Here is a 13,443-nt window from a genome sequence, read left to right on the forward strand (position 1 = left end):
ATACCACAAAAAAAAAAAAAAAAAAAAAAAAAAAAAAGTCTATTGGTTATATTTTACCCATTTTCATAGGGTTAATTTTTACCTGGGAGATATTTCAGAGTATTCACTATCCATTAAGAGAAGTGAAAGACATTGTATGGTTCATGATGCACAGATATTTCTGAAAATCCAGTTTCTGACCTTATATCCTCATTCATTTTAACCTCAATTCTCAGGAACATCACAGATCTAACTCCTCCCACCTTTATACGCTGGCCAGCTATCTTGGCTTTTATTTTGATTTCTTTCTATTCTCTTCAATTTCCTAGTGATTTCACCTTGACAAGCCGGGCACCATGTCTTAAAGAGCCCCTTCTCTGTTTCCTCCATAGTGTCTACCTAGCATGATGTCTTAACTAAAGTTTAACTCTCAAGACATCTTAATTGAAAATTACACCCACGGGTTCAGCTGAAATAAGACAATGTGTATTATTATAAACGGTTATTAGGTGAATTAGATTAAGTATTTTTAATATAACTAGTGTGTGTACATTCACAGTACCAAAATTAGACCCTATGTGTCATATGGAGACCATTTTCTCTTTAGATTAATCCTCTTTTTTGTGATATTACTTTCTATTCATATTCTACATTTCTTGACTACTTTTTGAGTTACATTGCTGTCTTAGTCCATTCAGTCTGCTTATAAAAAAACTACCAAGACTGGGTAGCATATAAAAACCAGAAATTTTTTTCTCATGGCCTGGGAGGCTGGGAAGTCCAAGATTAAGGTGTTGGGAAAAGGGGTGAGGGAGCTGTCTGGGGTCTCTTTTATAAGGATGCTAATCCCATTTATGTGGGCTGCGCCCTCATGACCAAATCACCTCCCAAAAGTTTCACTACAAATAACATCACATTGGGCATTAAGTTTCAACATATGAATGTTGGTAGAACACAATCATTCAGTCTATAGTAAGGGCAGTATCACTAGCTCTCTTCAAGTTTAAACATTAATAATATTGTTAAGTGACTAGAAGGTACTACATGGTTTTAAAGAAATTTTTTTTAATGCACGCTCTGGTTGGGGGAGGGACATTTTGAGTTAAATGAAGAGACATTGGAAATAGCAAACAAATAACCACTGTTATTTTTCACAAATGTGCTGGGCTGACAGGTTGTTTAATATAAACAGAATAATGCATGTCTTGACATTTTCCAATTGTCTGGGAACTTTTAGAACTGAATACTTCATCATGCCTTTAGTTCTTCAGTGTTCTTTTCAGAAAATTATTCCTGCCTGAAATAAATGTATGACATTAGATTTTCTCCTAAGAAGACCACAAACAAATCTACCTTTTAAAGAAGCATTTCCAATGTTCAAATCAGATAGAAATTTCAGGCAGACCTGCAAATATACATTTATACTTATACCAATTTAACTTTCATATGTATCAGATAATTGCTTTGATAAGGTGGGAAGGAAGGTTAACTGAATTTTGGATGGGATGGAAAAAAGTTTTATTTCTAACAACCTCCTTGCTCCTTTCTGATGTTCAGTTTCACAAAAGCACATGCATCAAATATGCAGAGGAGCCCTACCTTAGGAAACCAAATCAATTTGCTTACTTAAAAAAAAAAAAAAGAAAGAAAAACAATTTTTAAAAGCCTGAATAGTGTTTGGTTTAATGTTTTAGGAAAGTATTTAACATAGGCACAATTATCAATGAATATAGGAATTAAAATTGAGTAAATAAACACACACACATGAAATCTCATTTAAAAATAATCATTTGTTTCATTCCATCTGATAGTCTCTGATGGCTTCATCCATAGCATCTGCAACAATTAGAGGTTTAATTTCTCACCAGTTCAGTTACATTATGTTAGCTGGACAGCTGTTTAAGGTTGATGAAAATATGAAAATATTCATGGTATCATGACAGCAGTAGCTCTTATCTTTGATTTTTATGTTATGAATAATTAACAGGTGCTTTCTGGAAATAGGTTTGGGACAGTTAAATTCTTAGTCATCCCTGGCTGTTGGTGCTAAAGGAAATATTAATGGTGAATAAGGCAAAATCAAATATTGAGTTTTTATTCCCCTACTTCTGTCCAAAAGACGAGTCCAGGCTTCATGTATTTAACAAAATTCTAGCATGACCATAAGCTCAAATATCACACAGTGACCTACTTTTAAAGTGTAGGAGATTCATCTGGACATGTTTTCTATACCTTTCTTCTATGTAGCACTGACTTAGCACTTCACTCATACTGGCTTGTTTGTTAGCCAATTTTGCAATTGCAAAGGTTTGCTCCCCCACTGGCCTATGAATTACACTGTGACAGCCTTTTATTTCTTTGTTATCCCCACAGTACATAAAATATATTTAACATATAGTTTTTAGTAAATGTGTTTTGACTTTATGTTTCCATACAGTGGAGAAATATCTCATATAGCCGAACTTCTAGGATCAATAGGAATAAACCTCTTTGGAGTAAAAATTGGTTTCTGGAGTACTGATCCACAGCGTAATGGTCATTCTGAGAAATAAACACAAAAAGACTTTATGAACATAGTAGCCCCAAAAGGAGAGTGGTAGAGGCCAGGGGGAGCGATTGATCTGTATATAAGGAATTCTGATGCATTGAGAGCAGTATTAGTTATGGTTCTTTTGTGCTTATTCCACTCTTGAGTTGGCTTTGCTGAAGAAATAGTGAAATTTATTGTGAATTTGATACCAAGGGCTTCCTAAAAGAGAATGGTTTCATTTTTGAGTTGACAACAGTCTCTTTAATTACTAATGTGAGTTGATATTACAAAAAATTTTAAAAACAACAAAAAACTACAACAGTAATTACAAAAGTTTATTGCTGGCTTGTATAAATGAAAACAAAATGTAGGCCTAAGATAATATAGTTAGCAAATTCGTATTTGCTTAACTGATTTCAGATAACTGTGATGATACTGATATTGCCTCAAATATTGTTCCTGGCAACCAGGGATTGGCAGAGTTTTCTATAAAGAACCAGATGGTAAATGTTTTAAGCTTTTCTAATCGCATATGGTCACTGTCACATATTCTTTCTTTCTTTTTTTTTTTAATCCTCTAACAATGTGAAAAAACATTCTAAGTTCAAAGGCCATAAAAATATAAGCCTTGGGATGGATTTGACTCCCAAGATGTAGCTTGCCAACCCCTGTTCATTATTGTTTAAACCATAGGGCATAAGTATGAAACATTTCAAAGCCCTTTACTCCTCCAAAAATATTGGTAGCTGACATCCAAGATGGCCCCAATGATTCCTACCCTTTAGATATTTACACCCTTATGTAGCCCCCCCCCTTTGAGTGTGGACTGGGCTTAGTGACTCACTTTTAAAGAATAACTACTCAATGGTGACAGTATGTGACTAGAATACTAAGCCATATAAAGTAGCATAGTTTTGCTTTCTATCTCTCAGACCACATGCTCTGAGACAAGCCAGCTGACAAATGTTAGGCAATTATTTGGTGAGGTCCAAGCAGCAAGGAGTTGAAGCTTCCAGCCATAGCCATATGAGTGAACTTAGTTTCTGAACCTCCAGTCCCAGTTCAACCTCAAACCTCAAATGATTGCAGCCTTGACTAACATAACTAACACCTGGTTGCAGTTTTATGAAAGACTCTAAATGAGAACCAGCCAGCTAAGCTACTCCCAGATTCTTAACCCACAGAAAATATATGACAGTAATGTTTATTGCTATGTTTTGGCATAATTAGTTATGGAGCAATAGATAACTACTAAGAAATAACTCTAATATGTTATTTTAAGAATTTAAACTGGTTACCTCAAACTGCAGATAACTTTAATCTTAGGTAGGATGTTAGGGTTCCCCAAAGAATAGAACCAATAGGATGTGTATATATGTAGAAAGAGATTTATTCTAAAGAGTTGGCTGGGGATGCTTGGCAAATTCAAAATCTAACAGGGGAGGCCAGCAAGCTGGAGACTCAGGAAAAACATTCAATTCAAGTCCAAATGCAGTCTGCTGCAGAAATTCCTCTTTCTCAGAAGAGGTCAGCCTTTTGTTCTACTCAAGACATCAACTAATTGGCTTTCTTTAGCTGTCTATTCACATTATGGAGGGCAGTCTGTTTTACCAAAAGTCCATCAATTTAAATGTAAATCTCCTTAACATCTCCAAAACATCCTCACAGAAACATGTAGAATAACATCTGACCAAATATCTGGACACTGTGACCGATCCAAGTTGACACAGAAAGTTAACCATCACAGGTAGAGACAATTAAAATAACTAACTTAAATTTGATTTCTCTAGTATTAATGAAATCAATGTAATTCACTTTCCTTATATTCTTACTCAGCTACCTAGAAAAAGGAGCCAGGTAAAAAAGCAGATAAATGGCAAATTCATACATCATGGTAATGAATTGTGAAAATTAAAGAATAAGGTTAGGAGACATCAATGATTTTTCTTACCATTTCAGGAAAAAAGCTATAAAGTTCCATGGAGATAAATATATGTAAATATAGACGTAGCAGTCAACTTGCAAGAAAAAAAATTTTTAACTTCAGTCCATCATCCAGGTTATTCCAAAAATTTTCAGGCTGTGAGATATTTAAGAAACATATTTAGGTAACTCAACTTTTCATCCACATGTTGTGTTAATATATAATAGATTATCAACTATGATAATGAGTGGGTCACCCTAATGTAAAGAGTTTGTGATAGGCAAAGTAATAGCTCTTCAAAAATGTCTACATCCTCATCCCTGGAACCTGCAAATATGTTACCTTACCTGGGAAAAGGGACTTTCCAGTTGTGATTAAGTTAAGGATTTCAAGATCAGGAGACTCTTCTGAATTATCCTAGTGAAACCAATGTAATCACAAAAGGTACTTATAAGTGAAGGCAGGAGGGTCAAAGTCAGAAAAGAAGATGTGACAATAGAAGCTGAGATGAGAAAGAGAGAAATTTAAAGATACTGTCCTGCTTCTGACTTTGAAAATGGAGGAAGGAGATCACAAGCCAAGAAACAAGGAATGTAGGCTTTCTCTAGAAGCTGCAAAGGCAAGGAAATAGATTCTTCTCTTGAGTGGCCAGTAGGAGAATAGCATGTTGAAACCTTGATTTTAGGACTTCTGACCTCCAGAACTATAAGATTAGTGTATGTAGTTTGGTGCCACTAAATCTGTGTAATTTGTTATAGCAGGAATAGAAAACTTAAAAATAAATAAATCCCTACTGATTTAGAGAGTTATGACTATAATCATATTTAGAGAAATGGCATTCTATGAATTTCAAAGTTCATTTAGTAACCACGGTAGACTATAAGACTAAATACAAGTTCCAGGAGGGAGGACAGATGCCATATATTTTCTTTACCATTGTATCCCCTGGGCATAGTACATAAATAACACATACCAGGTTAAAAAGAAATAGTTTTGGGAAGGATGCCCTAATAATATCTTTTTGATATTCAGTTAATATATTAAATGTCTCTGTGTTAATGACTTCTAAATTTATGAAGATTTATTCACTCAGGCCAATAATATTGTTTTTCAGTCATCTTAACACCAGTTTTTTAAATACTTGAAATAAATTAGTATTATGGTCATGTTTGGCTTATTTCTTCTTTACTTATCAAAGTCTGACACTGATCTTTTGGTATTTAAATTATAATTAAGTGATATTAATTTACTGTGTCTTGACTGACTCTATTCTTCATGGCACTGTTCAACAGAATGATCTGAAGAAATGTGAATCAATTTTCAGGAGCCAAAAAGACAAAGAGGACCCACAAATTTTGCCTTCAAGGATAACAAATCTCTGTATCATTAGAAGCAGATGAAATAGAAGTTCTGACTTCAAAATAATTTTCCACTTTTCAAGTCAAACACTTTGAGATATCAAAAGACAGGCTAACAAAAAATTCACCAAATTATTGCTAAATTAGCAATTACAAATTATCCATTTTTATAAATAATATTTTGACTTCAAATACATAACTTAGACTCTAAGGGAAAAAATAGCATATTTATAGAGATCTACCCACTAGCTAACTGAAATAGAAACTTTTTACCTTGTATCAACTCATGACGGTGCCACTGTTTAATAGATTAAGATTTACAGAATGTCACTGCTAATGGTTCACAATGGTTGCAGCTGCACTATTGTGGTGGTCCAGGAAGTGTGCTTGGCTAAGGGAGCACTGCATCTGCATGCTTGATGTTAACACTCAGGCCTTTTATAGCTTTAATAAACTTGACAATTTATGCATAGACATGCCAGAATCTAGAGCCAAGCAAATGAAATCACTGAGGTTGAGGGGCACAAATTCAAGCTCCCTGCCAGAAACATGTGCAGCTGTATTAGAAACAGGAAGTAGGTTCCATTGACACACCTGCTACAGATGCCTGGCTTGCAAAAATCTCTACTTCTTTCCTCTAGTAGACGCGTGCAAAACTTAGTTCATTATTGCTTACACATGTCAAAGTGTGAGATTCAGAGTCATGATTGTGTTATTTATTCAATTTATTCAGCAAGGGAGGTGACCCACTTTAAATTTGACATTATGGCTGTGTGTGGTGTACAATCTTTCTTTTTCTCAGTCCTACTTATTCAGCAAAGGAGCTAGGCTGGTGGGTAATCAACCCAAATAGGGAGCTAGTAATCACTCCTAACTTTAAGTGTCTGGATTACTTATTGCTACTTCTGAACCTTTTGCCTTGTGCTGCCTTGTGAGAGATTAGTCTGCGTTTTTGGATTGTCAGGTGGTATTTCAGCCTAAGAAATGCGTGAGTGCCGAAATTGAAGTCATCACATTAGATCCAATTAAGTCAGGCCAATCTCAGTACCACATGTGGTGATGAGAGTGGGAACTTCTTCGTAAGGAAAATGGTCTCTTCCTGTGACTTCATCTATTAGTCTAAAAATCAAGAAGCAGAAGAAGAGTAATATCTATTGGATCTCTCAGACCTCAGCAGTTTTTGAGAATTTGGAGCAAGAATAGGGCATGTGTTAGAAACAGAAATGAATGCTATTCAAAATAATATTTGAACATTATGGATTTGATCACATTTTAAGTCCTTATCATGAGCTTATAAGTATGCCAAGGAACAACATAGGGAGTAACACAGGAAAAGCGATTTTCTATTTTTGTCAGATCAGAGTGAATACCTTCTAAAACATTGTGTATTCACTATTCAGACCTTAGCAAGGAAAAGGAAGCAAGCAAAGGTGAGGTTTCTTGTAGGTCATGGTATATGATTTGTGTCAAGAACAGCATGTGCCAAAGAGCTATGTGAGACTCTTATCAAGCCCAACATGCCAGAAAGTGCTGCAAACTCTATATAGAAAATAAGTCTGAAAAATCTAATGTATTCTGAGATCTTTATTTCTAAGGATTTCAGATACAGCTGGATGCACTTATTCCTATTGTTGAAGCTACTGTAGCCATTCATATGCATTCTTAATAAAATTATCTTTATTCTCCTCCAAATATTTTGTCCCCTGTACATGATGAAACAGCCTTCTTTACAACAATGTATCTTTCTTATATCACCCGAAACATATTATTTTAATTAACTAACAATATCTTCATGGCTTCTGAAAAATTTGGTAGGCATTGAACCAAATATACTAATACCCCAATCATCCCAGTGTCATATAAAATATTCAGTGGAAAATATTACCTTATTCAGTGGAAAAAGTTACCCAATGGCCTAGCTATCACATTCTAGTGAAGGGCTGCCAGTTCTAGTTAGAATTCAGTAAAGAAGGTCACTCTGATGATATTACTAATGGCTTCATGCTCTTTGCTTTGAGTCACTTTTATTTGGTTATTTCCTTTCCTAACTTTAATGAACTTAGTTGTGTAATCCAAACAATAAAATATAACATTTTAGATGATTCAAAGATTTATATTCAATATTTAGGATGAAAAATGTGACTAAAGGATAATAAATATTAAAAATAATTCATAATACTTATTAATACCACAACTGAGGGTAGCTCCAGCCTCCTAGTATTAATTTTCAGGTTCTTAATGTAAAGTAAAATGTAAATTCTGGTTTGATCTCTCTGAATATGTATTGCACATTTATAATGTTCTTTTCTATTTCAAAGAGGACAAACTGGGAAACATATTATTTTGAATTTGTTTGATAATAAAATTTTCTTTGTAATTTATTAGAATTTTAATTTTGTATGCTTGTCATGCAGACCCAATAATTAGGGAAATATAAAGAGGTGCAAATATTTTTAATCAACACATGCTAGTTAAACTTGCCTTTCATTATGGCAATCAAAAAACTTCCATTTCTGTATATTTTAATTTATAATAGGCATCATAAAATAACTAGTTTCTTGTTTTTATTCCGTACATTGCCCAATAAGCTTACTTTTTATTTAAAAACTTTAGAAATTATTTATTATACAAACAAACATGGATATGTTAGAATGAATGAAGAATGTAGAAAAGTAAAATAATATATAAAAATACATTTTATTAAATTCTAATTGCATTAAGTTGTTTAAAAAAGAATGTACAAAACTACATTATTAGGTCACTAAGAAAATATATACTCTAAAATATATACTCTAAAACAGGGGTCCCCAACCCGTGGGCCGTGGACTGGTACCGATCTGCAGCCTGTTAGGAACTGGGCCACACAGTAGGAGGTGAGTGGCAGGTGGGCAAGTGAAGCTTCATCTGCTGCTCCCCATCACTTGCATTACCGCCTGAACCATAGCTCGCATTACCACCTAAACTATTCCCCCCCCACCGTCCGTAGAAAAATTGTCTTCAACGAAACTGGTCCCTGGTGCCAAAAAGATTGGGGACCGCTGCTCTAAAATATATATTTAGCTTGGAACATTTATTATTATTTTAAAAAATCTTTTTGTTTAAAACACTAATAAAAATAGACAAAACTATAAAATTTCTAGAAGAAAACATAAGAGAATAACTAGGTGACCTTGGAATTGGCAATGAGTTTTTTTTTTCTTCTTGTCGTTTTTCGAGACAAAATTCACATGACATAAGATTAACCATTTTAAAGTGTACAGTTCAGAGGCACTTAGCACATTCACAGTGTTGTGCAACCATCATTTCTATCTAGTTCCAAAATATTTTAATCACCCCAAAAGGAAACCCTTTACAGGTTAAGCTGTCACTCCCCATTCACCTGCAACCACTAATTTGCTTTCAGTTTCTACTGATTTACCTATTTGGGATATTTTGTACAAATGGAATTATGCAATATGTCATCTTTAATATTTGGCTTCTTTCACTTAGCATGTTTTCAGTAATCATCCATGTTGCAGGATGTGTTAGTACTTCATTCTTTTTTTAACCGAATAATATTCCATTGTACGAATATGACACTTTTGTTTTTTCATTCATCTGTTAATGTACATTGTGAATAATGCTACTATAAACATTCATGTACAAGAATTTGTTTCAGTACCTATTTTCAGTTCTTTTGAGTTTATGCTTAGAAGTAAAATTGCTAGGTCATATGAAATTCTGTGTATAACTTTTCAAGGGATGGGCAAACTATTTCTACAGTGGTGGCACCATTTTTACTTGTCATTTTTCATTTTTTTCTAATATTATAGCCATCTAGTGAACGTGTGGAATGGTATTTCAATAAGTTTTTAGGTAAAAGACGAAAGCATAATCAATGAAGGAAAAAACTGTTAAGTTGGGCTTCACTAAAATAGCAACTTCTCTGAAAAAGATGCTGTTAAGAGACTGGAAAGACAAGCCAAAGACTGGGGGGAGAAAAAGCTTTGACAAACACGTGTCAGATATAGGACTGTTATCCAAAATAAACAAAGAACTCTTAAAGCTCAAGTAAGAAAATAGACAATCCATTTCTTTAAAAATGGGCAATATTTGAACAGACACCTCACCAAACAAGATATGCAGATGACAGATAAGCATATGACAAATAAGGCTCAACACCATTTATAATTAGAAAGCTTCAAGTTAAGACAACAATAAGATCGTCTTTACCAATTTTTTCAGATTCCACATATATGCATTAATATACGATATTTGTTTTTCTCCTTCTGACTTATTTCACTCTGTATGACAGTCTCTAGGTCCATCCATGTCTCTAGACACAGACTTAGAGAACAAACTTATGGATACCAAGGGGGAAAGGAGGGGTGTGAGCTGAATTAGGAGATTGGGATTGACATATATACACTATTGATACTATGTATAAAATAGATAACCTAATGAGAACCTACTGTATAGCACAGGGAACTCTACTCAATGCTCTGTAGTGACCTAAATGAGAAGGAAATCCAAAAAAGAGGGGATATATGTATACGTATAGCTGATTCACTTTGCTGTACAGTATAGACTAACACAATATTGTAAAGCAACTATACTCCCAAAAAAAAAAAAAAAAAAAAAGGCAACAATAAGATCCCAGTACATACCTATTAGAATGGTTAAAATCCAAAAGAACCTGATAATAATAGTTGATGGTGAGGTTGTGGAGCAAGAGAAACTCTTATTCTTTGCTGGTAGGGGTACAAAATGTATGGCCACCCGAAGAGAGTTTGGTAGTTTCTCACAAAGTTAAACATAATCTTGCTATATGATCCAGCAGTCACACTTCTGGGTATTTAAACTGTTCTAAAACTCATGTCCACACAAAACCCTGTAGCTTATGCTTATAGCTGCCTCATTCACAATAGCCAAACCTGGAAGGAACCAAGATGTCCTTTAACAGGTGAATAGATAAACAAACTGTGGTATAGCCATACAATGGACAAATTTTCATCAGCAAAAAAGAGATGAGCTATCAAGCCACAAAATGACATGGATGAACCTAAAATGCATATTGCTAAGTGACAGCAGTCAATATGCAAAATGGTATATATTGTGTGTTTCCAATTAAATGACATTCTGGAAAAGGCAGAACTATAGAATAAAAAGATGAGTGATGCTGAGAGTTCAAAACAAGGGCATGAGATTTGAATAGGTGACGCACAATGGTTTTTTTTTCCATGTGGTAAAATATTTATAATATATATAGTTTCAGTATGGTGAAACTATTCTGTATGGTACTATAATGTTATTATATGATATTATCCATTTGTCAAAATCCACAGAACTTTGCAAAGTGAAGTTTAATGAATGCAATTAAAAAATATTTAGGAGGTTGGGCTTCCCTGGTGGCGCAGTGGTTGAGAGTCCGCCTGCCGATGCAGGGGACACGGGTTCGTGCCCCAGTCTGGGAAGATCCCACATGCCGCGGAGCGGCTAGGCCCGTGAGCCATGGCCTCTGAGACTCCGCGTCCGGAGCCTGCGCTCCGCAACGGGAGAGGCCACAGCAGTGAAAGGCCCGCGTACCGCAAAAAAAAAAAGAAGTATTTAGGAGGTTGGGTAAATCCCAGGAAAAGTTCAGAGTATGACAAACAATGTAACTGTATTACAAATATATGAAACAACTTTGCTGAAGGGAATGGGGAGAAAAGGCACCGACCTAAGTAACTGGAAATGAGTGAGATCTGTGAGACTAAAGGTAAAAGGAATTGCACACGAGCACTGTTCTTTAGTTGGTGAAGTTTTTCCCAGTGGGATATGGGTTAACAGTTCTGATACTGCTATATATGTATACTGGAATTCAAACAATTAAGTACATAGATGGCAGATGGTAGGAGCCAGGTTACTCGTACAAATGAGAACTTACAAATAAACAAGGGGAAGAGGCAAGAATCATCCATATGGTAATAGATTAGAGTTAGACAGATCAGTGTAAACTCATATTTAGCTTAATATAGATACAGATAGTTACATATAAAAATATTTATGGATACATGTATATACATGGGCTAGTAAACACACATGTATTTCCTTGCTTTGTCAGTGAAAATGGCCTAACAACAAAGAAAACCCAGCAACAACAAGCACATCTAGCATCCAGTGTTTGATTTTTAATGCCATTCTCCAATTTAAAAAAAGAACTTCCCTTTCGGATCCACCATCTGCAGTGGCACCTCCACCAATATGCAGATTTTCGTGAAGACCCTGACAGGGATGGCCATCACTCTCGAGGTTGAACCCTCAGATACAATAGAAAAATGTAAAGGCCAAGAGCCAGGACAAGGAAGGAATTCCTCCTGACCAGCAAAGACTGATCTTTGCTGGCAAGCAACTGGAAGATGGACGTACTTTGGCTGACTACAACATTCAAAAGGAGTCTACTCTTCATCTTGTAGTGAGACTTCATGGTGGTGCTAAGAAAAGGAAGTCTTACACCACTCCCAAGAAGAACAGGCATAAGAGAAAGAATGTTAAGCTGGCTGTCCTGAAATACTATAAGGTGGATGAGAATGGTAAAATCACTTGCCATCGTCGGGAGTGCCCTTCAGATGAATGTAGTGCTGGAGTTTTTATGGACAGCCACTTTGACAGACATTATTGGGTCAAATATTTTCTGACCTATTGTTTCAACAAACCATAGGCAAGTAATTGTATATTGTTTAATAAAAGACATGCACTAATGAAAAAAAAAACTTCTTGGAGAAATGACTGATTCTAAGACTGGGGTACAAATATATAATATGAATGTCAAAGATATTTTAGTGCTAGAAAGTAAGAAAATACTCAAAAATAATAATAAAACACATCAATGGGTAAAAGTCAAAGGGGGGACACAGGAGCTATCTTAAAGAACTCTCAATGGACAAAACCAGAAGAAGTTGAAACAACAATAAATAAAGTAGTATTGGATTATTTGGATTGTATACCAAGGCATAAAACAAATGTCCATGAGTCCATATTGATATAAACAAATAATTGAATGAATAAATAAATAAACCTGAGAGAAGAGACAAATATGCCATGTAGAAGTATTCCAACTAATTTGTGCAGCTATTCTAACCTAAAGGAAGAAGAGTATGACTTCCCTGTCCTTAAGTATGCTTTGGGCATTGCAACTTCCTTCTAAAGAGTACAGTATGGAGGGAGGATAAAAACAGAATAACTTTATGATGGAGGCACCTGAAAAGCATTACTTCAACAGGATGATCAGGGTCAACATTAGCAGTAAAAAATCATGTTTAATAGTATGCACCCTTAATATGATATAATGAAAATGGTACTTTAGCTTTTTTGGCCGTCTTCTCAAAAACTGATAACCTCAATCTAATCACAAGAAAAACATCAGACAAATTCCAATAGAGAGCTCTTATATAGAATATCTGACCAGTACTTCTCAAAACAGTCAAGGTCATCAAAAACAAAAAAGTCTGAGAAACTGTGACAGCCATGAAGAATCTAAAGAGACAAGACAACTAAACATAAATGTCAGGAAAAGAACATTAAGTAAAAATAAAGGAAACCTGAATCAAGCATGGACTTTTTAAATAATAATGTATCAATATTCATTCACTAATACTAAAGAAACTATCATTTTCAGTAAACTAACTTAAATT

The 13,443-nt window shown here is 34.8% G+C and overlaps 1 pseudogene; it reads left to right on the top strand.

The window, feature by feature from the left end:
* The first annotated feature begins 12,013 nt into the window (after positions 1 to 12,013).
* LOC102978483 (ubiquitin-like) lies at positions 12,014 to 12,470 on the top strand (annotated as a pseudogene).
* The last annotated feature ends 973 nt before the right edge of the window (positions 12,471 to 13,443 follow it).

Source organism: Physeter macrocephalus, chromosome 12 (assembly GCF_002837175.3).
Source record: "Physeter macrocephalus isolate SW-GA chromosome 12, ASM283717v5, whole genome shotgun sequence".
In the NCBI taxonomy this organism is placed as follows: domain Eukaryota; kingdom Metazoa; phylum Chordata; class Mammalia; order Artiodactyla; family Physeteridae; genus Physeter; species Physeter macrocephalus.